Source organism: Eulemur rufifrons, chromosome 14, assembly GCF_041146395.1.
Source record: "Eulemur rufifrons isolate Redbay chromosome 14, OSU_ERuf_1, whole genome shotgun sequence".
In the NCBI taxonomy this organism is placed as follows: domain Eukaryota; kingdom Metazoa; phylum Chordata; class Mammalia; order Primates; family Lemuridae; genus Eulemur; species Eulemur rufifrons.
Window position 1 is genome coordinate 36,920,777 of NC_090996.1, and position 26,506 is coordinate 36,947,282.

General features: G+C 37.7%; 2 long non-coding RNA genes across 7 annotated transcripts in view; one reads left to right on the forward strand and one right to left on the reverse strand.

Moving 5' to 3' along the window:
* LOC138394799 (uncharacterized) overlaps positions 1-17,314 on the forward strand; it is a 53,410-nt gene extending 36,096 nt beyond the window's left edge. For 2 of the 5 annotated variants that reach the window (XR_011235329.1, XR_011235326.1), the window contains exons 3-6: positions 7,795-7,871; positions 10,052-10,136; positions 11,528-11,666; positions 14,836-15,262. This is a non-coding gene — a long non-coding RNA (uncharacterized lncRNA). Of the gene's footprint in view, positions 1-7,794; positions 7,872-10,051; positions 10,137-11,527; positions 11,667-14,835; positions 15,263-16,299 lie in introns of those variants that run through there. The other 3 variants (XR_011235328.1, XR_011235327.1, XR_011235330.1) reach the window with 3 other exon arrangements.
* LOC138394800 (uncharacterized) overlaps positions 1,340-26,506 on the reverse strand; it is an 82,895-nt gene continuing 57,728 nt past the window's right edge. The window contains exons 5-7 of one of the 2 annotated variants that reach the window (XR_011235331.1): positions 17,326-17,532; positions 12,564-12,651; positions 1,340-1,811 (exon numbers count right to left, since the gene is read on the reverse strand). This is a non-coding gene — a long non-coding RNA (uncharacterized lncRNA). The remainder of the gene's footprint in view (positions 1,812-12,563; positions 12,652-17,325; positions 17,533-26,506) is intronic. The other variant, XR_011235332.1, reaches the window with a different exon arrangement.

The following is a 26,506-nucleotide window of genomic DNA, read 5'->3' on the forward strand; positions in this document are numbered from 1 at the left end:
TGGAGAACCCTCTGTTCCACAACTACTTACTAAGTAGTCTTTCCTTTCACCGCTGGTATGCAGTATATAATAGTGTATCAGGCTCCCATACATGATGCGTTCGATTATAGATTGTATTAGCCCACTGGTTCATCATCGTGCCAACTCCACAGTGTCTTCTGCAGTTTGCTTTAGTGTCCTGATACCTGGGAAGGCAGGTCCCATTCTTTTTGTTCTTCTTTTGTAATGTTTTGGCCATTCTTAAAATTTATATGGCCACTTTGTATAAATATTTATACAGAATATAAATATTATTTATATTTATATATTTACATGGAATGGCCATATAAATTTTCAAATTAGTTTGTTAAGTTTTCCAAAAGCCCTGTTGGACTTTGGATTAGACTTGCACTAAATCTATAGATATGAGTCTTCCTATTTATGAAGCTAGTGTATGTCTTCATTGTTTAGTTATTTCCATAAAGGCTTTTAAAAAACTTTGTATTAATGAAAACTTTTAAACATATTCAAAAGTAGACAGTAGTATAATGAGCCCAATGTATCCATCTCTCAGCTTCAAAAATTTCAATTCTTATCTTTACCTTAGTCTATCCACTCTCTTCCTTTCCTCTATTATTTTGAAGGCAAATCTGAGGCATATCAGTTTATCCATAATTATTTCAATATGTATCCCTAAAAAAGACTAAACCACAACACCATTATGATATAAATTGATAATTTAAAAGGGTTTATTTACACATAAATGTACATAGTGTAAACAAATGTATTGTGAAGCAAATATTACTCAAGGTAAGAAATAGGACATTGTCAGCACCCCAGAAGCCTCCTGTGTCCTTTCCAATTACATACATTCCTGTTCCAACATCTGGTGGAATTGCTACCCTGATTTTTATGGTAATTACTTCCTTCCATGATTTTTACCATCTATATATGTATCCCTAAAGAATACAGTTTAGCTTGCCTATTTTGACTTTAAATGGAGTCATAACTGGAGGTGATCCTTCGTGTTTTCTTCTTTAATTCAATATTATATTTATTTATAAGATTGATCCATATTCATGTAGGCAGCTAAATTTCATGTTCATTTTTCTTTATTGTCTTGTTGTATGGTTGTACCATGATAGATTTATCCATTATAGTTTTTTATAATCTGTGTTGATACCCAATGCGACCATTAAGAACATTGCTCTTTTATGCATTTGTGTGTGTGTAGCCTGGTGAACATGTGCATGAGTTTCCCTAGGGCCGTGCCCCCTACGACCAGGTGGCAGAATAGCGCCCCCCACCACCCAGTCTGTGGGAAAAAATGTCTTCCATTAAACTTAGGAACTGGGGGGGCTGCATGGCAGGAGATGAGCGACTTCATCATCTATGTTTACAGCCATTCCTCATGGCTCCCCACACCCCCCCCTCTGAAAAATTATCTTCCATGAACCCGGTCTCTGGTGCCAAAAAGGGTTGGGGACCCCTGCTCTAGGGTATATACCTAGGAGTGAAATTGCTCTAATGTCTAAAGAGTTCACCTTGACCATGCAAGAGCAAATTGTTTCAAAGTTGATGTTATTCTTTGACATTCTCACCAGCAGTTTGAGTGTTCCATTATTTCGTATCTTCAGACTTTAAAATCTTTAGCAATTGGGGAAGAATGTAGTAGTGGTTCTTTAAGTTTAGCCTTGTATTGTCTTACATTTTAATATGAGAGTGAACAGGCTGGTCTGAAGGTAGTCAGTTATCTCAATTGATAGTTCACCGTCAGTTATAGACTGAACACCTTGTTCTGCTCTTTCCCCTCTTCTCACTACTGCACTTGTCTTAAAAAAAAAAAAAAGAAAGAAAAAGAAAAACCAAAAGAGAGAGTGAACAGTAAGCCTGACTTGTTTGACTAACACGTTGTGAACCTCAAGATTATACACACAAATTAGAGATTTCTTAAACTAAAATTCTCCAGTTGAAGTCTTCCACACTTTTGTTCATATTCCATTTATATTATAACATAAAATCAGTTCTTTCAAGGTATAGAAAAAGGCACATTTAGATAAATTGAAGCAGATTAATTTAAGACATTAGATAACATCTTTTGTTTTTATGTTTACTTTCCTGTATGGTTAGGCATGAATCTAATTTGGCACATTCTCCTTATTCTGTTCCTAGTAACTCTTGTAGAAATCACATAGTAGCCACCAGGCCTCTTTGTCACTCTATGTACTAATCATTATTACAGCTTAATTTTTTAAAAGATGAAAAATAAAAATGGAAGTTCTTGTTGGCTCATGCCTGTAATCCTAGCAATCTGGGAGGCAGAGGCAGGCAGATTGTTTGGGCTTAGGAGGTGGAGACCAGCCTGAGCAAGAGTGAGACCCCATCTCTACTAAAAATAGAAAGAAATTATATGGACAGCTAAAAAAAAATATATATATATATATATTACTATATATATATGCCACGCATGGTGGCACATGCCTGTAGTCCCAGCTACTCGGGAGGCTCAGGCAGGAGGATCGCTCGAGCCCAGGAGTTTGAGGTTGCTGTGAGCTAGGCTGATGCCAGGGCACTCTAGCCCAGGCAACAGAGTGAGACTCTGTCAAAAAAAAAAAAAAAAGAAAGAAAAAGGAAGTTCTAGTATTTTCCTGTAACTTCCCAGTAGATCATTTTGATCCTCCCTCAGGAGAGCATATCCCACATTGCAAACCGTCAATGACAGAAGTCAGAAGTTTAGAGCACCCAGCCCCAAATCTTTAATTTTATAGCTTAAGTAAAATAATTTTTAGAGACTCCGACATCCTTCTTTTCACTCAACTAGCTTACTTTATAGCCTACTTTAATTAGGAGGAACATAATGCTGTATTTAAGCCTAATGAAACAGATATCAGCAATATATGTTGAGTAGGGTAAGCATATAGTTTATCACCAAATCACTAGACTTTTGAGGATGAAAGAGAGTAATAGTAATGTTAATCATTCACCACAGCAATAGGTATAAATCTGGACTGTCCCGGGCAAATCCATGATACATAGCCACCATCATGTTGCATGAGTGTAGTTAAAACTAATATCTTGCACCTTCATGTCATGAGGTAGAATAAAGTAATGTTCCATTTATTTTAGGTAGAGCAAAGTTTTAATTTCTCCTTTGTTGAAATGAGGAAAATAGTTTTTAAATGCCTCTCATAAGTTTTCTCATTCTGTCTTTTTCCACCAAGGGAATCTTGGTCAGATGACAATCAGAAAAGATGGTTTAATCTATATAAGAACACCCTGCAAATTATAAAGTGTTCTAGTAACATAAGTTACATTCCATTATCAAGCCAGGAGGCAATGGAATAGGAAAGCTGAAGTTTATTTCTGCTTTTCTGACTTTGGTCTTAACTTTAAGGTTTCATTCTTTGAGTGGTCTTAGGTAATCCCCCAAGATGGATTCCCAAGTCCAAAGTGAAATACTTGATTAATATATGTTCCTTTCTACTAACATGAATGATAAAAAGTAAATTGTTTTAACAAATTCTTCTATTGTTAAATTGTTTTTTTAAAAACCTCAGTTATCCACAAAGAATTAACAGATTCATAACTAGATTTTCATGTACTTAAATTTCTTATGTATTAATACTTTGCTTAAACAATTTATACATTTAGTACTATATGATAATTCTTAAGGGCTTTATTGCAATCGTACCAATGGTATAACCTGCTTATTTAGGAAGAATAAATTATTTTTAAAAGTACAAGATGTAGATGTAACAATTTTTATAATCATACTTTTGGCTATAAAACAATATCTATTTTAAGTTGGGATTACATTTTAGTCCCTGTCTCATTAAATTAACTAGTTATGCATGAAAGCCAGTATAGTGTAGCATAGTATTTCTAAATTTCAGCTATTCATGTACCATCTTCACAATTTACCATAGCTCTATGTTACCTATAAGAAAGAAATATTACTTCCCATAAATAAAAGATATACATAAGAATACACTAAATTAAATACGTAACTGTTAAAGGTTAATGTTATTAATATTTATACATACCTCCCAAAATTATCTCAAGTACTTCTAGTGTGTATCTGCCACACTTTCCAAAATACTAGTGTTAGCACATAGTAACTACACAGACTGGATTCAAATCCTAATTCTTGTTAACTGTGACTTGGTGCAATGAGTTTCTTAGATTCCGTTTTCTCATCTGTGAAGTCAAGTTGATGGTTTTACTCTCATAGCCTTCATTATTGTACGGGCTAAATAATGCCAGTGAAGAGTGCCTGTCACATAGTAAGAGCGCAATAATTGCTGGTCCTTATTATTGTTTTTATTATCTTAATCCTCAGATATCTTTGTTATCTGACAGTAGTCATCCTAAACAAAATACATCACCCAAGAAAGACGGTTTAAAAAATGGTGATATAAATGTAGACTTTGATCAACTGAAAGTTGATGCTAAAAGTTAGTATAAAAATATATTATCTTTCATAGTTGCCAGAAAACAGTCAAGGTTTAAAATATCTCCAGTGTTTATTCATTAAGTCAAAATAAATATTTTTAATTGACTACAATGGCATCATTCTGATTGTGAATGTTAAGTATGTTCTTATTTTTGCTTGACTTGTCTTTAAAGTCACCTAATATATCCGATACTGCTGAATAATAATATGGCCTTTATTCTGCTTCATGTTTCCAATTTGAAAACTTTCTTTCTTGTGTCTAATTGTATCTCTGTAAATTGTGTACATTTTTTTAGTTTTCTCCTCTAAGAAAAGAGATTATGGTCATTCCAAAAAGATCATTAATTTTAATGATATAAAGAGCTGCAGCACTACTTAGTCCTTTTAAAGAAGTTTTCTCTTATTCTGTATATAAAGATGTCTTTTTTCCAGTAAATAACAATTGAAAAATCAGAATAGTGACAGTTTTAATAAACTGAGAATCAATATTAATTAAAGGGAAACTAGGAAGCAGATCACTCAAACTGAAAAGAATTTTTTATTTCGGGACTGCTGAAATCCCTTCTCACAGAAGCTTTATGCTTGGTTCTCTTATTTTGCTTAATATTCATCTTTAGGTTTGTTTCTAAAACAAGTAATTATCATAGTGATTCATCATGCTTTTTAGATAATTTCCAGAGGGTTAAACATTGTAGGTAATTCATAGCTCATTGTTTTCAATTTATGAGACTGTAGAAATTACCAAGAAATGAGTGAAGACTGGTTTGATGCTAAAGAAAACCTGACAGGAGGTGACTTCTCAGGAAGGAAAGAAAATCAAATCGAACAAGATAGATGGAATCTGAAGTTTACACTAGGTTGGTTTAACAATTTACTGAGGAATCCTAACCTATTTGTAAAATAATACTTACCTGCTTCTGTGTTGTGTTGGGTGCCTGAGCTGTTTTAATATTTTATTCCTGTTTGTGGCTTTTCTTTATACAAAAGGAGAAATTGGCCAGTTGGAGGTCAACTTTTTAAAGAACAGAAAATTGCTAAAAGCTTAAACCCAAGATTTAGTTAGCAAGTAGATAAGCTGTATTCTTTTCCACTGAGCCCTCACTGGACACTTTTCAGGTGCGGTTACCTGGGGAACAAAACCAACTTCTCTGCTTTCCTCAGGTAACCAGTACTAATCTATCAAATCGGTATTAGTGATGGAAACTATTTGCTTTCCCTCACTTTAATAATTTCATCTATTTCAGGAGTATTTTCATCTTTAGATAGTCCTTAAATGCTTATAATAGTTAGAATAATCACAGGCACTAGAGAAAATTCTATCATTTCTTGTGATAGTTATGCTACCTCTCTTTATTTTTATCTGTATGTTTCTGTGGGTTTTAAATCTTCCGTATTAGCGATGGTTTTATTTTTTACTGCTTGTATAAATAATGGCTTATTAAGATTTTTAAATAAAATATGAAAATATAAGAAAATTAAAATTACCTGAAGTTTCTCCAACCTTCAGTAACCACTATGAATATTTTAGTGAGCATTTCAATGCATTTCTTTATGCATATATTAATACATATACACAACTTAAAATATTATATCATCTGATTTAATTGTAACTTTTTTTTCTTTCCTTGCATTATTTTCCACCATATCACTTGTCACAATACTGTGTGTTTTGCTTACTTGATGCTTGATTGATTACTGGGTTCACTGCCTTCCCACCCTTACATACTAGCTCAGCAAGATCAGGGATTTTTGTTCACTGCCAAGTACAGCATGCAGCCCATGGGGTATCCAGTAGATATTTTGCATTGAATTAGTGAAGGGTTAGGTGATGGGTGTAATGTACACCTTCTGACTCCTTTGCTGTACTATAGCTCTTTACTTCTTTTTCACTGCAATATAAAAATGTAAAGTTAGGTAGTTTCAGTGTTTTCTCTGTAGAATACATTTATAATCCAAAGAGATTAACAAATTAAATGAAGTAAGTTAATGAAGAAGGTTAGGTATTGATTACCTAAAGATGAAAGACTCTGCCTGAATTCTAGCACCAATACTTAACAGATTTGTGACCTAAACTCCATGACCTCAGTATCATCATCTGTAAAATGGAAATAATAATAATAATAATAGCTCCGTCACGGGGTGGTTGGGAGAATCATGTGAGGTGATGAGTATATAAAGTGCTTAGCATGCTGCCTGGAGCAGAGCATTCAATAAGTGCTAGGCTACTCTTGTTACTATTACTACTTAATGAACACAATAAAATTTACAAATCTCCCATTATTATTTAAAAATTATTAAAACATAAGTAAAAGTACTCATGGATTCATTCAACAATATTTGTGTACTCCCTCTGTGCCAGGTATAGGATTTGCTAGTAATTCAAATCTCAATTTAGTGAATCTTTGATTTCAGACCAGGTTCCCTTCACAATATTGACTATGAGATGACAGCCTAAGAATTTTGAAATTTTGTCAAGCAAGAAAAAAACTATCTATAATCCTAGTATTAGTGGTTTCCAAAATCATGCTGTCTAACTCAAGTAATTTGTCTGTTTTTTTCTTATGTGCTCTTAACATTATCACAAGCTATATAATACCTGCTGTTGATATTTGTCTGATTGAAAGGTTTCCTTGGTACATTATTTCCCCAACAAAGGAATGTGTGTAAAGAGGTCTCTGAAACCACTAGCTCTAGCGAGCACTAACACTAAGGAGTTAAGATCCTGTGTACATCCAGTGTTCTCATAGCACTTCTCTGAACCAGGGACAAATGACAGACTTTTTTAGTCGTGATGTACAGTCAGCCCATGGGTTCTGTATTCATGGATTCAACCAACTTTCTTGTCATTATTTCCTAAACAACGCAGCATAACAACTATTTACATAGAATTTACATTGTATTAGGTATTGTGAGTAATCTAGAGATAATTTAAGGTATATAGGAGGATGTGTGTGGATTACATGCAAATACTATGCCATTTTATATAAGGGATTTGAGTATCCTCAGATCTTGGTATCCACAGGGAGTCCTAGAACCAGTCCCCCAGGGATACCAAAGGACAGCTGTAACTGATTACTCCGTTTAGATGTAATTTATTCATTTGAGCTATGAGAGACTTAATATCAACTAATCCATACCCATTTATTTTTCAAGATGATATGATTAAGGCCCAGAAATCTTAACACTGTACTCCAGGCTTTTGGTCTTCAGTCTGGTCATGCTGATATTTGTTGATAACTTTTTGATAAGCTTTGTGATAGTAAAAAGAAACCATGAAATATTTAGCAAGTTTTCATTTTCTCTTAAACATCCCAATACAATGATGATCATTTCTGTGGTATATTCTGTTTTTCTACAAGCAGAAATGTATGCTGAACACTTATGAAGAGATAAAGGTTATTTGGTACATGTTGGTGGTCTCTGCCCTTCAGTATCTGAGGTATGCCAAGATTTCTTTTTGAACTTCATATTATTTCTCTTTTTTTAGGCTGATTGAAGGTCTCATTTCCAGAAATACCTAGTTTCTGAAATTTCAATTTATGATTCTTCTACTAATTACAGGTTTGTTTCCCAAATTCAGTCCAATGTGCATTACTGTGTGCCTGCTGCTCACTAGAGGTTCTGTACCAGACATCAGCCACAGTGGGGATAAAGTCAAAGGCCATTCCCACAGGAGGGTCCCAGGCTAGTATAGGGGGCCATGTAGACAAATAGTTGCAGTCATTATAGACAAATAGCTGCAGTCATTAGTTCATGCTGTTCTTAATCAGATCTTTCTTGGATTATACTTTGTAGCTTGTTATTAGTGGTATGTAGCAGACTTACTGACTTCCGTGTACTTTATCTTGTTACGCACTGTTTCACAGGGAATGTAGAGTGCCTTAGTTAAGGAGAACGGGCTCCAGAAAGAGATAACTTTGGCTCAATTCCCAGGTCTGTCAGCAACTTGATGAATAAATTTGGGCAATTTACTTAACCTTTTTGTACCTCAGCCTCCTCTTTGTCTATAAAGTGAGGTTGATAGTACTGTCATAGCGATGTTGTGAAACTACTATGAGTTAAGTATGTAAAGCACTAGGAGTAAAGCCTGGCACATAGTAGATGCTCAGAAAATTGTATTCTATTATTTCTGAGTTTAATTACTTTTTAGATGACACTTTTATACTTTTTAGGTAGATAGCTACATCATCTGTATATAATCTCTTCCAATCTGTCTGTTGCTACTTTCTATTTTGTGACATTGTCAGATCATTCAAATCACAATGGTGACGGAAATACCTTTACTCTCTGCTGATAAAAAATGATGGCTGTTCATTTCAGATATGAAAATCTTTATCAATTAAGAGAGAATCCTGTTTGTAGTTGGGGTTGAAATTTGTTAAAAAAAATAGGTGTTTAATTTTATTTAATGGAGTCACCTAAGAGTATATGCTTTCTAAATTTTACTCATTGATGAACTACAGTTCACTAAAGTAGTATTATAATCCTAGTAGTATTACCTGATGTGAAAGATTCTTTTAGCATCTTGTTGAATCCTTAAAACAAACTGTGGGGTTTTCTTTTCTTAACTATTATACATACTGTGTGGAAATTTAGAAAATACAATTAAATGAAAAATACAAGGAGGTTATAAAAAATTATCCATAGTCCCATCACTTGAAAACAACCACTTTTCAGATTTGGTTTGTATCCTTCCACTGACACTCTCTAGGTCTGGTGCTTTTATAGGAATAGCTCTTGCCTGACTTTCTCAATTATATGGTTAAAATTCTGATTCGATGTTTCAACATTTTTTGTTTTTTTGGTCTAAATATTTCCCCACAACAAGGCCATAAAGATATTCTCTTAAATATTCTGGTAAATGTTTTAAATTTTGACTTTCACATTGCAAGCCTTTGAGTCATCTGGAGGTTATGTTTGAACATGGGAATTAATTTTAACTTTTTTTAGTATAAATAGTCCCCAGATTGCTAATCTCTGCAACTTTATCATATATCAGCTTTGTAAATGTTTTACATTAAATTTTAATATAAAATTAATAGGAGATAATTCATGAGAAATGCTTAGTATCTTTTATTTCTCATCTTTAATTTGGTTTTTATTTAGTTATCCTAAATAAACATTCTTCCTGATTTCAAGCTAAGTATATCAACCTTTTGTTTTGTTTTGTTTTGTTTTTTTGACAGAGTCTCACTCTGTTGCCCGGGCTAGAGTGCCGTGGCGTCAGCCTAGCTCACAGCAACCTCAAACTCCTGGGCTCAAGCAATCCTCCTGTCTCAGCCTCCCGAGTAGCTGGGACTACAGGCATGTGCCACCATGCCAGGCTAATTTTTTCTATATATATATTTTTAGCTGTCCATATAATTTCTTTCTATTTTTAGTAGAGACAGGATCTCATTCAGGCTGCTCTCGAACTCCTGACCTTGAGCGATCCACCTGCCTTGGCCTCCCAGGTGCTAGGATTACAGACGTGAGCTACCTCGCCCGGCTTAGTATATCAACCTTTATAAGAGCATTTATTATTGTGAAAACTATATTTGAGCCAGTGATTACAAAATTAAGTTTGAGGTAATTTAAAGTCAATGAAAAACCTTTTGGTTTTCTGCTTTTCTATTTTAGATATGCATCTCTTGCTTTCCAAAAAAACGAAACAAGAAACAGTGATATAAAGATGGCTGTGAAAGAAATAAATGCTGCCAAAAAGGTGGGGGACTGCTGCTTTCCAGTCTTTTTTTTCTTCTTTATTCTTGAATAGTGCTACTCTACAAGTAACTAATTACTATACTTTCATCACTTTTTATAGCTAATGTTATCTCATAATTATTAAAACCATAAAAGGTAGTCATTTTATTTTTTTATGCCCTCATCTGTACCTCACTGAGGTTTTAAACACGATGTGGAAAATGATGGAAGTTTGCTCTGCCTCCTGCTCATCCTGTGACTCTGGGAGAGCTACCTCACTCTCTGAGCTTTTTGTCTTAAAATGAGGATAATAGTTCTTACCTCAAATATTTAGAAGTTTAAATGAGCTTAATATGGAAAAATTCTCAGTACAATGTACTGAGGATGTACTCAGTAAGTACAGCTATTATCGTTGCTGTTACATACCAGTAATTTGGCTTTTTCTTGGAGAGCTCATTTTTTCTGTGGTTTCAACTATCACTTTAAACTATCACATTCCAATCTTTTCACTTATTTATTGAACAAAGAGTTATTACATACCAACTGTGTACATTATTCTAGGAACTGGGAAAGCAACAGTGAACAAAATAGACAAACATCTGTGCTTTTATATGAAGCTTAAATCTAGTGGGAGAGATAATGGCAATAAGTAAAATGTAATATTCTGGTGTGACAGAGCTAATATTTTATGTATTTTGCCCTGACTTTTCATCTAGGATTTAAAGTCTGAGCCCTTCCTTTGTTGAATTTTTACAGGATTTACAGTGGTTTCGCACCATTTATAGTCTACTTGCATGGTTAATAGTAACTAATTGATCATTTTAATTTTATCTTTCACAAGTGAAGGAAGCTGCACTTTATATTACTAGTTCCCCCCCCCCCATAACCTGTGATACAATTCTGGGCATGTAGTTTGTGTTCATTACATACGGTATTTAGTAAATAAAATAAAGAATATTTATAATTACTCTTCAGACCAGCCTTTATCAGGTGGGTTGATTAAAAGAATTAAGCTTTAATACCCTAACCCCAAAACATTCATTTTATTTAATGGGTTAACCCCTCTCCTTGGCATCTAGAATGGGTCTGATTACGTCCTGTCTTTGGGAGGGTTGAGAAAATAGTTACACCATTTGCTGTGTTCTGGGGTTCAGAGGAAGAATCCCAGTTGAGAAAGGCTGATTTAGACATAGTCTCATAGACTTTATCATTACTATAAAAAATTATGTTGGACATGTTTTCTTAATACATAGCCCTGAACACCGCTGAAGTAAATTTACTTGGTATAAATAATCTTAAAGTAAAATTTTCAGAGCAGTTTTTTTATTTATAATTTTAAAATTTATTTTAATTGAATAAGCTGGATTATCACTATGTGATGGTGTAAAGAAAACTTTTAAAATGCTTATTTAGGGTGTCAAGAATTATAAACAAATTGAATCTGCTAAATTATTACCTGATGCACCTGTTAGATTCATACCTCCAAATACTCTGAACTTGCGTTCACCGAGATCATGAAGTGACTGGCTGAACTACATCCAGAAGTCAGCAGGTAAGAACTAAAATTATATTTTAATTGGTTTTAAGCTTTTTATGTAAAAGCATAGTTCCATTCAATAACTTAGCTATAGTCAGATTGTGTTACTTTGGAAAAGACAAATGCTCATGTATGTTTTCACTTTGCCTAGAGACCATATTATAGAAGCTCTTCAGGAAGTAAGAATAAATCCTAAAGGGTTTCTGAATGGCTTATCTGTTAACAGTATTGTGGAAATGACTTCATCTGTTCTGAAAAACTCTTGTTTTTATTCCTAACTGGAAGCAGAGATCATACAACATATTCTTTTTTATTTAAATATTACTTTAAAATTTTAAGCTATTGGTTTCATTTTTCACATAAAATGAATATTAAATTACAAATAATAAAATATAAAATTTAAAAACAAACATATTACTATTAATATAAAACCATTTACCCCAAAATTACTTGGTTTAACATTCGTCATCTCACAGTTTGCAGATTAAGATTCAAGGCTGGCTTAGCTGGGTAGTTTGCCTTCAGAGTCTTTCATGTTGCAGTAAAGAAGTTGGCCTGGACCGTAGTATCCAGAGGCCACACTGAGCCTGGAGGGTCTCCTAAGATGGCTCATTCACATGGCTGTTGGCAAGAGGCCTCAATGCCTTACTGCATGGGCCTTTCCACAGGACTCCTTGAATCCTTTTACATTGTGGCAGCTGGCCTCCCCTGAGCAAGAGAGCAAGGGGGAAACTGCTCTGACCCACCCTCAGGAGTCACAATCCATCATTTTGCCACATTCTATTAGATGAAGGTCACTACATGCAACTCATACTCAAGAGGAGGGAAATTTAATCCCACCTATTAAAGAAAGGCATATCAAAGAATTTGTTTATATATTTTAAAATGACCACCAGTGAACATATACAATACCTTTTTACAACACAGGCGAGACTTCTGTTTCCAGTTATAGGTGTGTAGATGACTCAAGCCAACCGTCCACTGAGAACAACTAGAAAACCTAAATAAATATTTAAAAAAAAAATCTGCTTGAAGGCACTGATGAGCTATCTAGGTAATGATGAATTACTGGATCAGGGTACAAAGAGGAGTCTCAAAGTATGCCCAGTGTTTGGGGGTACTTTCCCCCCAGTATTATTTGCAGAGGGGAAGCTAGGAGGGCATGGGCCATTTTCATAGCATTGCAGCCAGGGGGATGGGTGTTGAGCCTAAGAATACTGAGTTATAGAAATGCCCCCTGTATTTCTGGAGACAAGATTTGACTTCCGAAGTCAAATAAGGCTTTGCCTTAAAGAAAAAATAAATGTGTTAGTTCAAAAATTAAAAAAGAGAAAAAAGAAGAAAAAAGAAAAAAAAGGGGGTGGTAAACTTTCACTTTAAGCAAGAGCTCTCTGCTTGGCTCAAGCCAGCAGCTTTAAGCTTGGGAACCGCTGCTTTCTAATGTAAACGATTCCCAGAAGCATGATCCACCCTTGAGAGAGGTTGATAAGAAGAAGAAAAACAAAAACTTAAAAAAAAACAAACTAAGATCTTAGAAAAGATGATCAAGTTATTGCTCAAATTCAACAGTGCTATATTAGAGCATAAAAGAAAATAGCTTCTCCTAAACAGTCTGTGTTTTCTTGTGTAAAATGTTAAAGAAAATGTTAATAAAACTTATGCAGATTTCATAAGTTTTATTATGAAACTCATCAACTACAAGATGTTGTGCAAAAAACGGTTAGTCCGCCTGACTTGAAAAATTTAATGTTACATATATTGGCTTTTAATAATGCTAATTCAAAGTGTTAGCGGCTTTTACATCCGCCGCTCAATATTGGCAAACTTTTATTAATGACCAAAGACCTCAATTAGAAATTAAGTTAAATGGCAAACCTTTTGTTAGACTTACAGATACTGGAGCTGATGTTACAATTATTTCTAAAAGTTTTTGGCCAAAAGCTTGGCCTTTACAACAAGTTCCTACTGTTCTTACCGGAATAAGAATGATGACTGACATATTTCAAAGTGGACAAATTTTAAATTGTTCAGGCCCTGATGGACAGACAGCCACTTTAAAACCTTATGTGGCTAACGTCACTATTAATTTGTGAGGCGGAGATTTGTTACAGCAGTGGGGAGCATACATCAATATACCTAATACATCTGCTAAACAGATTATGCTAAATATGAATTATAACCCTTGTTTTGGTTTGGGTAAAAGGAGCCAAGGGGCTAAGACTTTCGAGGCACCAAAGGCACATACTTTCGCAGCCACTGCTACTGAAAAGCACCATTCTGCTCTGGCTTTAAATTGGATATCACAAAAGCCTATGTGGACAGCAGTGGCCGCTAAAACAAAAAAACAAAACAAAAAAAAAATTGGGTGCTCTTCAAATATTAGTAAAAGAACAATTACAAGCAGGACATATAGAGGAGTCCACTAGTCCGTGAAATTCTCCTATATTATTAAAAAAGAAATCTGGCAAATGACAAATGTTAACTGATTTAAGAAAAGTCAATGCAATTATACAATCAATAATCAAGCCAAACATATTGTTTCTCATTGTCCCACTTGTCAATTAATCAGCCTAATTTTTCTGCAGGAGTTAATCCTCGAGGTCTCTCACCAAATAAATTATGACAAATGGATGTTACACATATTCCTGAATTTGGCAAGTTAGATGTTGTACATGTTACTGTAGATACTTATTCCGGTCTTATTATGGCTACTCCATCCTCTGGAGAAACTGTTAGACATATATTCCCACACTTACACTCCTGTTTTATATACATGGGAGTCCCAGCCACCATTAAAACTGACAATGGCCCTGCTTACACTAGTCATTCCTTTACAGCTTTTTGTATTAAATGGGACATCAAACACATTACTGGCATTCCTTATAATCCTCAAGGACAAGGCATTATAGAACGTACAATCAAACTTTAAAAAAACATGTTATTAAAACAAAAAGGGGGAGGTACACAGTCTCCCAAAGATAGAATAAATCAAGCCTCATTTACCTAAAATTTTTTGAATATTCATAAGGAAGATAAATTAACAGCAATAGAAAAGCATTGGAATAGGAGTCCACAATCAGACTCTTTACCTCACCAGCCTATCTGGTGGAAAGATGATGTAGAAAATAAATGGAAAAACGTATAGGCAAAGGTGTGGGGGAGAGTTTTTCTTGTGTTTTGACAGATGACAGACCAACAGTCTGGATTCCAAACAGAAGAATCAAACCCAGAGTGGAAACTCGAGGGGAAAAAGCGGAAGACACGTCAGGCACAGACCATGACGTGGGGACAGCTGAAGAGAACATACGAAGAAGCAGATGGGATATTGAACTGGACATCTGTACCTAAAACATCTGTAAATCTTTTTATTGCCGTGATCTGCATGGTGAGCATGGTGGTAAGAGTGTCTGGCAACCAGCCACATCACTATTGAGCATTCTAAAATTGCACCCACAGATATACCCCTTTGTAAGAAAGTAATAATTTCTGACCCTAAAACTTGGGTACAATGGGACAATTGTAGAGCTCACACGGGGCGCATTCTTGCTGGGTCCACATCTTATGGTGTTGTCCTAGACTGGAGTCCCTATGGACATCCTGCCTTCGCTCACAATTTTAAAAAGCTTCATTGGAATAAAACTGCCACCTCGATGTCTGTAAAAATTACATGGCTCAATGATGGTATGAGCTCTCCAGCTCCTCATATTTTAGATGGCCCTATTCATGATCAGTTGTGGAAAATATCAGCTGCTTTGCACCCTTTGCAGGCCTGGATTAGCACACACACTCTGGATACAAACAATAGCCGAGAATGGACTTTGAATTTAAATTCTACTCATTATATTCAAGTTTGTGTTAGACTGCCTTACTTATTTATGATTGGACATGCTGTTTATAACGAACCTTCTTTCCTAGTGACCTGTGACAACTGTTCTCATTATACCTGTATTAACAATTCTATGAAGTTCAATTCTTATAAAGAAACACTTTATATTCTCAAAGCCAGAACAGGACTGTGGTTACCTGTTAAAATGAATAGAGTATGGCAAGAAACACCAGCAATGTTCTAACCGCATTCTTAAACGTACAAAAAGATTTATTGGTCTCTTAATAGCAGCAATTTTGGGAATCATTGCTGTCACTGCTTCTGTGGCCACCGCAGGTGTGGCTCTGCATCAGACCGTTCAGACCACTGAATTTGTTCAAAATTGGCACCACGATTTAAATCAATTATGGTCTACCCAAAATCAAATTGATTCTAAATTAGCTATTCAAGTTGCTGACTTACCACAAGCAGTCACCTTGTTGGGAGACCAGGTTAGAAGTCTACAAAAGCAACTTAGACTTCATTGCAATTGGAATATCACTCAATTTTGTGTTACATCTCATCAAACTCGGTTTCCTTGGGAAAACATCAGAAAACGTTTACTTAACCAAGCAAATCTGACTGAAGAGATTGGAAACTTACAACAAGAAATATTAAGTACCTTCAGTCACAAACTTAAATTGCTCTCTGAAGCTGGCATTATTAATGACATCTCTTCTGGTTTAGAGTCAGCTGATCCACTTTATCATCTTAAGATCTATGGGAGTTCCACTGTTGTAACTTTTGGCATTATTTTAATCCTTTGCTTGTGTTTATTTATAGTCTGGAGAAAACTCCAAAGACGACAAGAATCCGGAGACCAACGCCTCACTGTGATGGCTGTCCAACTCCATCAACTTTCTTAAAAAAAGGGGGAGATGTTGAGCCTAAGAATACTGAGTTATAGAAATGCCCTCTGTATTTCTGGAGACAAGATTTGATTTCAGAAGTCAAATAAGGCTTTGCCTTAAAGAAAAGATAAATGTGTTAGTTGAAAAGCTGCCTCTTTTCAGGAGGGCATCTCGCTGGTCAGTAGAAGCTGCACTTCAAAGAGACAGCTGTAAACTGGGCCTTTGGTTCTCACCTGTTTTGAAAGACAAGGCAGGCCTCCCTTAGAACCAAAGGTTGCCAGAGCTGACCGGTGGACCCCCCGGAGATGAGAGCTGATCATATAGATATGCTAATGTCCAAGCCGGGCCCAGATGAAACCATGCGGTCCATGTAATTAACACAAAGCACAGCCCATGTTGACTTCTGGGATCATCTCTGTCTCCAAGAACACAATCACCGGAGCCAAGATGTCCCTGTTTTTTGCTAAAGTAATAGCCTTATCATAAAACTTACAAGTTTGCCCCAAGATGATTTTATAACTCATTGTTCCCCCAGTTAGAGTTAGTTAAGAGATCTGTAGTAGCCTTTTAGGAGACTATGACCCCAAAACTGCCTGTCAGTATGCAAATCCTGTTGCCCTTGGCAACGGGAGCCTGTATGTACCCTATAAAATACCTGTGTGGAGTTTCAGTTGGGGAGATATTTTATGCGGGTAAAATATTTCCATCTGGGTACCCTCCTTTATCTATTTTCATAAACTTTTACTTTATAAACTATATCTTTGGCTCTGTGTATTATTATTGCCATTACTTTATCTTTTATTTCTGTTTACTACTATATTTTTCATCCTTTGCGATGACCCCTGCCTGAGAGACCTGATCTGAAGAAAAAAACCTCTTTGCAGGGAGCCTAGCTAACTCCCTGCAAACTGGAGTAGTCAACTTAGAGACCATGATCGAAATAAAGAGAAAAAAATACCTCTTTGTGCGGAGCGTAGCTAACTCCCCGCAGATGGGGTCTTGGTAAATTCTCAGCATGGGAGTTCGGACCCCAGTGGGCTGTACTTGAGGAGAACAAGTTTGAACCCTAGAAATACATGTTCCCCAGAAGGGCTGTAACTCAGCTTCAGAATTTAGTCCCTAAATCAGATTGAGATGATCTTGGGTTATAAGTTCTGCCAGGCACCTGGAAGAAATGAAAGTAAGACTTCTCTGGAAGAAAATAATATCATTTTAGGCCTCCAATTATTTATGCCAACAATTTAGTATTTGTTAGCTTATTTTATAAATAAGAACATACAGTCAAAATCATGGCCAGTGGGCACCGTGGCTCACACCTGTAATCCCAGCGCTTCAGAAAGCTGAGGCAGAAGGATCACTAGAGGCCAGGAGTTTTGAGACCAGCATGGGCAATGTAGACAGACTCCATCTCTACAACAAATGAGGAAGACATTTCAAAAGCTCAGGGAAAGCTAGGCCCCCACACCAGTTAGCCCAGCTGTGGCTGCAAAGGACAAGTTCTTCAAGGAAATGCAAAGTGCCACTCCAGTGAACACATGAATGACAAAAAAGCAAAACAGCTTTATTGCTGATACAGAGAAAGTTTGTGTGCTCTGGATACATCACCCCAGCTACAACATTCCCTTAAGCCAAAATCTAATTTAGAGCAGGCTCCTCTCTTCAATTCCATGAAGACTGAGAGAGGTGAGGAAGCTGAAGAAGAAAAGGATGAAGCTAGCAGTTGGTGCATGAGGCTTAAGTAAAGAAGCCATCTCCATAAATAGAAAATGACTAACATCCTAGGAGAATATGATTATTGGGATTTTGTTTTGACTAGAATTTCTGTCCCTCTCGGAGACCAAAATTTAGCCTGTTGCATATTTGGGAGCAATGTTTTTTAATAAATGTACTGCAAACCAGGTGTAATTCAACTCAATGAAAAAAACCAACTGAAATCTCAAGCTATTTTGAAACAGGAAGGGGAAAATTTGCAAATAGAAGTTTTTCCCAACTGAAAAAGAGAGGGCAAAACAAATGAACCCTTTGGAAGGTATTAAAGAAGCTGTCATAATCCGAGTGCCAAGCAAGGTGATTGTCAGTCCTCAAATGCCGTTGGTCTCTGCCTCCAAAAAAACCAAATCATTTTATCTAAGTTATAATAGTCAAGCCTGTAAATAAATATTTTTAAATTTCTGAAGCTGTTCCTCCCCACTAAAAGATGCTCAAAATTAAAAAAAAAAAAATCAAAATGTTTTTTAGCTACTTTTGTCAGGTAAATATTTTTGGCCCTCAGTTTATCACTCTATAACACACCATCTCTCAGGTTTTGCCGTGACAGTAGGTAACAAGGCTTCCAGTAGGTAACAAGGCTTCCAGACTCTCTTCAACACCTCCAAGCTCCCCTTTCTCCAAACACAAAAGGAAGAAGAAAACTACATACCCCCATCTGCCCGCCCTACAGTTCCTGGGAAGAGACGGTCCTCAAATTGTTCCTGCTTAGACCCCTGAAGCCTGGAGAAGGAGATGGGGACAGCTGTGCCAGAGGGCGAGGACGACGTCCAATAAGGGGGAGGAAATTTGGCTGAGGGGACAGACGGAAGAAGGGACATGGAGAGGAGGGGTCAGTGGAGATGAAATGGTGAGGGGGGTGAGAAGAGCGAGCAAAAAAACAGGGAGAAAGGAGTGAGGATCACAGAAGACAGAAAAAGATAAAATGGAAGAGAAAAAGAAGGAAGGGTCAGGGTTAAAGGACGCAGAGACGGTGGCAAAGAGAACACGGAAAAGGCTGTCACTGGGAGGAAGGGAGATTAAGGGGGTGCTACCTAAAGGGCTTTACCCCAGCAGGTGAATGGGCTGCACAGGGAAGGGGGAACTGGAAACCGAGCGGGTGGCAATAAGGGGCTGTGGGCGAAGGCAGGAGCCTCGCGGGGACGCGGGGACGCGGGGGCAGCGGCTTGGCCGGCCTCGCTCCCTCACCGTGGCTGAGCTGGCCCGATCCTCGGGCGCAGCCTCTGCCCCGGGTGCGACGGTGGCCGGACCGGACCCCGCCCCCAGGCCGAGCTGGCGCTGGGGCTCTGGGCTCCGGGCTCGGCCCCAGCCTAGGCCTCTTTAATTCAGAAGCCGGAAGTGCCGCAGCCACAGCCCGCCCTGGAGCGGAAGCTCCGCCCTGAGAGGCCCCGCCCCAGCGCGAGAGCCGCGCCTGCGCGTTCCTGTTTCCATTGCCGGGTCCGGGGGGGGGGTGTCTATGTCACTGAGCAGCCGGCAGAGGGCAGGCTTCTGATTGTTCAGAGCCCCACAGTGTCTGAGCTTGTCCAAGGGGGTTGTTGGGGACTGTCACCTGGGCGCTGCTTGGTGAAGCCTAGGGGACTCCAGGGGACTGCCACAGTGGGCATGGGGAGCAGCCCTGCTCTGATGGCCAAGAAGCTGAGGAGCCTGATCTAAGGCCAGGAGGGAACACTGGGTACCGACTCCCAGCCCAGGCATCCCATCCTCCATCCCCCTCGCCTGTGAGAAACTGGAACCCTCATACATGGCTGACGAGAGTGAAAAATGGTGCAGCTATTGTTGAAACACTCTGGTGGTTCCTCAAAAGGTTAAGCATAGAATTACCGTATGACCCAGCAAGTCCACTTACAGGTGTGTAACCAAAAGAATTCAGAACAGAGACTCAAACTTACACTTGCACACTAATATTCATAGCAACTGTATTCACGCTGACCAAAAGGCAGAAACGACCCAAATGTCCATCAACAGATAAATGGATAAAGAACATGTGGCGAGTACACACACAGGAATATTACTCAGCCATGAAAAGGAACGGAGTTATGACACCTGCTACAGCATGGGTGAATCTTGGAAACATTATGATAAACAAAATAAGCCAGGCACAAAAGGACAAATACCATATGACTCCACTTCTGTGAAATATCTAGAATAGGCAGATTCATAGAGACAAAGTATGTTAGAGGTTACCCGGGGCTGAGGGCAGGGGAAATAGGAGTTACCGCCTAACGGTTACAGAGCTTCCGGTTGGCATAATGAGAAAATTGGAAATATATAATGATGATGGTTGCACAACATTGTGAATGTACTTAACGCCACTGAACTACACTTACAAATGGTTATAGTGGCAAATTGTGTGTATCACAGGAAAAATAGGTTTAAAGTAAAATACTTTTTAAGATACACAAAAGCTGAAAGAATCGATCAGCAACAGACTCTTAAACTGCAAGAAATGTTAGACGTACTTTAGGCAGGAGAAAAATGATACCAGATGAGATTATGTTTACAGATCTGGCCATGGTAACCAAATGGGTAGTATGTGACATTTTTTTCTTTTTGAAACGTCTTTAAAACATAATCGACTGTTTAAACAAAAATAACAATAATGAAATTGGGGCATATAACACATGTGTAAGTAACATGTATGACAATAGCACAGAGACCCAAGGGGAAGCTACGGAAGGATGGAGCATGCTGTATGGCTCTTATGCTGCACAGAAAGTGATGTCGTATCACTAGAAGGTAGAAACCAACAGTATTGTGACGTATCCTATGCTGCACAGGACAGCTTCCCACACAAAGAACTATCCAACCCAAAATGTCAGGTTGAGAAACCATGCCCTAAAGCTAAATAACTAAAACAGTAAAACAAAAAGTTATAGCTAATGGGCCACAAAGGAAATAAGAATGAAAAAATACTCAATGCAAAAGAAGTCATAAAAGAAAACAGAGCAAACAGCTGAAAAGATGAAGGGAAAACATACAGGAGGGTTTGGTGAATGGAACATGGTGGAAATGACATGGTGCCAGCTTCCAGGCCCAGGACTCATGAAACCTGCAGCTTACACTGTCTGTCTCTCGGAACATTTGCTCTGGAGAAAGCCGTCGCTCACATCGCCACCTGGGCTCCACCTCTTGTCAGACCAGTGGTGGCATTAGATTCTCATAGAATCTCAAACCCGACTGTAAACTGCGCGTGGGAGGGACCTAGGTTGTGGCTCCTTATGAGAATCTAATGCCGGATGGTCTGAGGTGGAGCAGAGGCTGTGATGCTAGCGCTGGGGAGCGGCTGCAAATGCAGATTACCGTTAGCAGATAGGTTTGACTGAACAATGAATGTGATGCTCTTTGTTGTTTTTTTTTTTTTGTTTGTTTGTTTGTTTTTTTGAGACAGAGTGTCGCTTTGTTGCCCTGGCTAGAGTGAGTGCGGTGGTGTCAGCCTAGCTCACAGCAACCTCAAACTGCTGGGCTTAAGTGATCCTACTGCCTCAGCCTCCCGAGTAGCTGGGACTACAGGCATGAGCCACCATGCCTGGCTAATATTTTTCTATATATATTTTTAGTTGGCCAGATAATTTCTTTCTATTTTTAGTAGAGATAGGGTCTCGCTCTTGCTCAGGCTGGTCTCGAACCCCTGTCCTCGAGCGATCTACCCGCCTCGGCCTCCCAGAGTGCTAGGATTACAGGCATGAGCCACCTCGCCCGGCCTGATGCACTGGAATCATCCCAAAACCTTTCCCCCCTCCCCTGGTCTGTGGAAAAATTATCTTCCATGAAACCGATCCCTGGTGCCAAAAAGGATGGGGACTGCTGGGATATAAGACAAACATACAAAAATAAATTCTATTTGAATATACTAGCAATGAATGATTGGAAATTGAAATTAAGAATCGTACCATTTAAAAAAAAAATATTTACGGGTAAATCCAACAAAACTACAGAAGACCTGTACTATAAAAACTGTAAACATTGCAGAGTAAAAATAAAGGAGACCTCAGCAAAGGGAAAGATACATCTTTGCAGCTCAGAAAAACACTCAGACATCAATTCTGACCAAATTGATCTGCAGATTCAGCACAAGCCCAGTCAAAATCTAAGTGTTCTCTGTTGTAGAAATTGTCAAGCTGATGCTAATATTCATGTGGACATGCAAATGATGTAGAATAAGTCTTCCGGGGGAAAAAAGAACAAAGTTGGAGGACTAATACCACTCAATTTCAAGATTTTTTATAAAGCTATGGTAATAAAGACAGTGGTAAAAGACAGACAAATAGATCAATAGAATGAAATAAAGAGTTCAGAAATGGATTCATGGCCGGGTGCGGTGGCTCACTCCTGCAATCCCAGCACTCTGGGAGGCCGAGGAGGGAGGATCACTCGAGGTCAAGAGTTCAAGACCAGCCTGAGCAAGAGCGAGACCCCCGTCTCTACTAAAAATAGAAAGAAAAAAAAATTAGCCAGGTGTGGTGGTGGCACCTGCAGTCCCAGCTACTCAGGAGGTGGAGGCAGGAGGATCACTCAAGCCCAGGAGCTAGAGGCTACAGTGAGGCCATCACTAAAATGCTGAGCCTGCCCTTTTATACCAAAAGCCAAATTTGTGACACATCCTTAACAAGCTGTAGGAATTCATGGAAGACTTTCTTGTATTAGGTTTCCTTCTGGCTCTATTTTAGATCCTAAACTTCATTTCTCTTTTCATCATCCTTCTCATCCCCTTCTAATGTATATAGCCTTACTCTGTTTCTTCTTTTCTAATTGTCCTCAAAATATTTTTGGAACAAAAAAAGTTCTAATAAAATATACCGTGTATACTTATTGATACACATGAGGACAATGTGCACACATGCACACACATAGATTAAAAGCCAACCGAGTTTTATTCTTTCTCCAGGATGATGGGGGACCCTGCTTCCTGCGCTGTGTGGCTCGAGTGTTGCACCGACAGCACTGGTGACAGTGCCCGTCTCACTCTTGGCCACCGGCAAATATTCCCATGTCTTCTGTTTCTCCATTCCTCAGCAGTTGAGAGTAGGAATTAATCAACGTCTTATAATGAAATGGGATGTTTCAAAATGTTACATTAAAGCTCAATTCCACCACTGAAAATATTTGTTATGTTTTTCTTATTATATACATTTACTAGCCCTAAACCAAATCTAACTGTATTTTGTACAACATTTAGTACACAATCTATTTTAACAGAACTCTAAGACAAACTTTCAACGATTAGCGAAGTATATGATGTATAACCTACTAATTTTATTGAATGGGTTTTCTTTCAAAATAAATTATGTAATTAAAAATTAGAAAATTACATCTTTCTAAATCATATACATTTTTAAAACTTCTATTTTCATTTTAAACTCAATTATAAAAAATTATCACAATAACGTACATTGTACCCAAAAAGCCCTAACCTCAGCATGATATAATTCATCCATGTAACCCAAAATACTTGCACCCCCTAAATCTATTGAAATAAAAAAAAAAAACCTAAAAAAAATGGTCACAATAAAATTATATGCTTTGTCCATTTGTCAGAGAAAAATAATTAACGGTAAATACTAGGCCTTTTTCAATTCTGTATGAAATTCCTTTTGATAACACTTGATAGAATTCTATTCACAACAACACTCAGCCAAATACACTTCTTTCTATAGTACTAAGTGTTCAGAAACACACAGCATTCAAATAATGTAGTTTCCATGTAATTAGGATATCATTTTCAGTTTGATAATCTGGCATAGAAAAGTCTTCCAGTGGAAGAAAAGACAAATAGCTAAAAAGAAACAGTTGACTTAAAGGATGATGATTACTACTGAATGAACCGGTTCCCTAAAACATAGTGGAATGGACTGTCAATGCCTGAAAGTGACAGAGACGTGCACGTCTGGGAACAGAAGGAAAGTTCTGTTGGCAACACAACAGTGATCCGACCAGGGAGGATAATCCATTTTTTCATTACATATCTATCCCACCTCCTGACCCCGGTTTATCATCCACGTTCCCCAACAGGTTTCAGTGCCATCCACTTACTCCTTCTTTAAAATTTTTCATTTAGAAATTACTCATACAAGGAAGTATTTTAAAATATGTGCAGTTTGAAGAATTAAAGAAACACCAGAGAAACCACCACCTCGGCTCAGAAAGAGCAGAATCTCCTTGGATAGGCCCCTCCTGCCGGCTCCTGCCACCACCACCAGTGTCCCTAATTCTGTGTTAACCATTCCCCCGTTTTTGTCTTCATACCTTTCAGTCCTGTGTATGTGCATCCCTTAAAGCACGTTGCTCTGTGCTGCCGGGTTTTGAACTTTACAGAAATGGAATCATTCTGCAAGTATTCTTTTGTAATTTGATTCCTTTCTTTGATATTACATTTTTGCAATTAATCCAGACTGATATGTGAGGCGACAGTTTATTTTTATTGTAGTGCAATAGCCTGTTATATAAACATATGACTATCCGTTCTGCTGCTAATGATCCTTTGTAATGTTTCTATATTCTGCTGCTGGTGTTACAGTTGCTCTGGCCTGATTATTTTTCACAAATTGAACGTTATTTTTATATTTTATAGTTCATGCTTTAATTTTAACCACATTTATAAACTTTGCTCCTTATTCATTCTTACATTTCAGAACTTTCATTTGGGATCTTTTTTTTTCTTCCTAATGTAAACCATTAAGAATTTCTTTTGTCTCAGGCCGGGCGCGGTGGCTCACGCCTGTAATCCTAGCACTCTGGGAGGCCGAGGCGGGTGGATCGCTCGAGGTCAGGAGTTCGAGACCAGCCTGAGCAAGAGCGAGACCCCATCTCTACTAAAAATAGAAAGAAATTATATGGACAGCTAAAAATATATATAGAAAAAATTAGCCGGGCATGGTGGCACATGCCTGTAGTCCCAGCTACTCGGGAGGCTGAGGCAGGAGGATCGCTTGAGCTCAGGAGTTTGAGGTTGCTGTGAGCTAGACTGACGCCACGGCACTCACTCTAGCCTGGGCAACAGAGTGAGACTCTGTCTCAAAAAAAAAAAAAAAAAAAAAGAATTTCTTTTGTCTCAGACTTTGTCTAAAAAAGCTTTTATTTCAATTTCTTCCTTGAAAGGTAAGTAATTCCAGGCTGAGAGTTATTATCTCTCAAGACATATTGAAGCTATTGTTCCAGTCATTTGAATTCCGGTGCTGCAGTTAAGAAGTCAGTCGTGAGTCTACCACACCTTTATAAATGATGTCTTTTCAAAAATCTATTGACTGTATTTAAGGTTTTCTCTTTCCCTCTAGTAAATTCTGCAGTTCTCACTATAATATGGCTAAATGTGGATACCTTTTTTGATTTGTTCTTCACTGGGCTTGCTGGATTGAGTACTAGTATCTTTTACCCAGTATCTCTATAAATAGTGATTCTTCCTCATTTCCTCTATTATCTCCTTCTAGAACCACAGCTATATAGATCTGTCAGTGAACTCGTATCCAGGATATATAAAGAACTCTGTGACACTTCAGTAATACTGAAATAAACCAATTCAGTAAGAAATGGGCAAAGGAACTGAACGGACACTTTGTGAAAGAAGATATCATTGATCGATAGGCACATTAAAAGATGCTAACTTCAGGAAAATGCAAACTTAAATTTCATGAGATGCCACTAACAAACCCACTGGAATGACACAAATTTTACAAGACCGACAATACCAGGTTCGGAGAACTTGGAATTCTCATATACTGCTGGTGGAAATGTAAACTCTTCACTTTGGATAACAGTTGTGTTGTTTCTAATAAAGTTAAACATATGTTTATCATATGGCCTAGCAATTCCACTCTTAGGTATTTATCCAGATACACACCTACACCTGTACATAAAAGCACACTCTTCTTATGTCATGATAACCACACTCTATCTTATGTCATGATAACACCCAAAAGTCCCTCCAGCAGATAAATGGATTTAAAAAATCATGGTATATATGCACACAGTGGCCTACTACTCAGCAATGAAAAAGAATGAACCACCAACATCTGTAAGCAGATGAATCTCAAAACATGCTGACCAAAACAGCCAATCGTGGAAAATAATACACTGTATGATTCCACTTATATAAAATTCCAAAGCAGGCAAAGCTCATCACTGTGACAGAAAGCAAACCGGTTACGGAGTGGGGTGGGAGGGCAGGGTGGGCTGAGCACACAGGAGCACAGGGAACTTCCTGTATCTTGACTGAGACGGTGCTGACACAGAGGCACCGATTTACAGAGGAAGTAAGAAAAACGACTTCCTCGAGAAAACACAGCCAGTTAATAGTAGAGCAATATTAGCATTAGTCTCGGTCTATTAACATTTTCAAGCTTTCTCTCAGAAGGACAAACTGGATGCAGGAAAAGAGC